Raw genomic sequence first — 2,511 nt, forward strand, 5'->3', positions numbered from 1 at the left:
AGGAGGAGCCCATCAGAGTGCTGTGCCCAAGGATGAGGTACAGAGGTGTGTGTGTTGTACTCAGATGACCAGCACCCACTAACTGGGATCTGGGCTGTGGCGGAGGAGCTGACTAACTGTGGTGAGCATTCAGAGGGTGGTGCTGGTAATTTCACCTGGATAGTCCAGGAAGGCTCCCTGGAGTAGGGGCCCTGGATGGGTAGGATCTGACACAGGGATCCATGTGGATCAAAGAAGACTGGTGGAGCAGTCATCCCAACAATGCACATTCTTCTCCAGTGCACATGGAGCATTCTCCAGAATAGACCATAAATTAGTTCACAAAGCAAGCCTTAGTAAATTTAAAACATCAAAATACTACAAAGCATCTCATTAGATCACAAGGTTATAAAATTAGAAATCTACAATAGAAAGATCAAGGGGGAAAAGCAAACACACGGGAGTTGAATAACACCCTACTTGAAAGCTTCCGGGTAATACAACAAACAAAAAAATGAAATTTAAAAGGTCCTTGAATCAAACAAGAATGAAAACACTACATATCAAAACCTCTGGGACACAGCAAAAGTAGGGCTCAGAGGGCAATTTATAGCAATAAATGCACATATCCAAAAAGAAGAACAAATGCAAATCAGCACTTCAACCAAACATCTCCAACAATTGGAACAAGAGCAACAAAGTAAGTCTATAGCCATCAGCAGAAAATAAATAATAGAGGTTGGAGCAGAAATAAATGAAATAGGAAACAGAAAAACAATATGAAGAATCAGCAAGACAAGAAGTTCGTTCTTTGAAATGATCAATAAAATCAACAAATCACTGGCAAATTTAACAAAAGAAAAGCAGATGCAAATTTCATTAATAAGAAATTATGCAGGTGATGTCACAAAAGAATTAAATGAAAGAAAAGGATAATCACAAAATACTAGGAATAATGAGACTCTAAGAAGTTTGAAAATCTAGAAGAAATGGATAAATTTCCAGAAATATATGACCTACCTACATTAGTGTAGTCTGAAGTTAGAAAACATGAACAGATCTATAACAAAAAAAATATATTAATCAAGTAATTTTAAAACTCCCATAAAAAAAAAAAAGTCCAGGCCCAGATGGCTTTACTGGTGAATTCTACCAAACAGTCAGAGAGGAGCTGACACCCATTCTACTCAAACTATTCTAGAACGTAGAAAAGGAATGAAAACTCCTGAATTCACTTTAAGAAGCAAGTATAACCCCTGATACTAAACCCAGGCAAAGACATCCCTACAAAAAGAAAATTCTAGACCAATATCCTTCATGAACATGTATGCAAAATTTCTCTACAAAATTCTAGCCAATGGAATCAAACAACATGTCAACAAAACAATACATCATGACCAAGTGGGATTCATCAGGCATGCAAGGATGGTTCAATATTAGAAAAACAATCAGTGTTGTCCATCCACCTCATAAATAAACAAAGGAGGAAAAAAATCACATGATCATATTAATCAATACAGAAAAAAGCAATTGACAAAATACCACACCCATTACTGATAAAAACACTAGGCAAAATATAAATAGAAGAGAAATTTCTCAACATAATTAAGGGCAAGGAGTCCTGGTGTGGCACTGTAGATCAATGCACCAGACTGCAAAGCTATTTGTATTGCAAGGTTGGCAGTTCAAGCTCACCAGCTGCTCCTCAGAAACCCTATGCAGGGTTGCTATGGGTTGGAACCAATTTGGCGGCACATAACATCAACATACAAAACCAACATCACTCTCAACAAAGAGACCCTGAAACTATTTCATTTGGGAGTGAGAATCAGACAAGGATGTCCTTTATCACCACTGCTCTTCAATATTATGCCGGAAGTCTTACCCAGAGGTATAAAACAAGAAAGGGACAATAAAGGCACATAACTTGGCAAAGAAGAAGTAAAACTCTCTCTATTTGCATATGATATGATCCTATCTTTAGAAAATCCCAAAGACTCATGAAGAAAATTATTGAAACTCATTGAAAGATTCAGCAAAGTGGCAGGGTTCAATATCAACATGCAAAAATCAGTTTGATTCCTTTATACTAATAAAGAGAGCTCTGAAAAATAAATCAGGAATATAATTCCATTTGCAATAGTCATCTAAAAGATGAAATCGTTAGGAATGAATCTAACTAGAGAAACAAAAGAACTGTACAAAGAAAACTATAAAACACTACTACAACGAACCAAAAGAGATCTACAAAAATGAGAGAATATACAATGCTCATGGATAGAAGACTTAACATTGTGAAAATGTCAACACTACCCAAAGCCCCACCACTCATCTGTCCATTTGTCATACAGTGGTGGCTTGTGAGTTGCTGTGATTCTGAAAGCTATGCCACCGGTATTTAAAATACCAGCAGGGTCACCCATGGTGGACAGGTTTCAGATGAGCTTCCAGATGAAGAAAGACTAGGAAGAAGGAGTGACAAACTACTTCTGAATATTTAGTCACTGAAAGCCTTATGAATAGCAGAGAAAC

The sequence above is a fragment of the Chrysochloris asiatica genome, unplaced genomic scaffold (genome assembly GCF_000296735.1).
Source record: "Chrysochloris asiatica unplaced genomic scaffold, ChrAsi1.0 scaffold00006, whole genome shotgun sequence".
Taxonomy (NCBI): Eukaryota; Metazoa; Chordata; class Mammalia; order Afrosoricida; family Chrysochloridae; genus Chrysochloris; species Chrysochloris asiatica.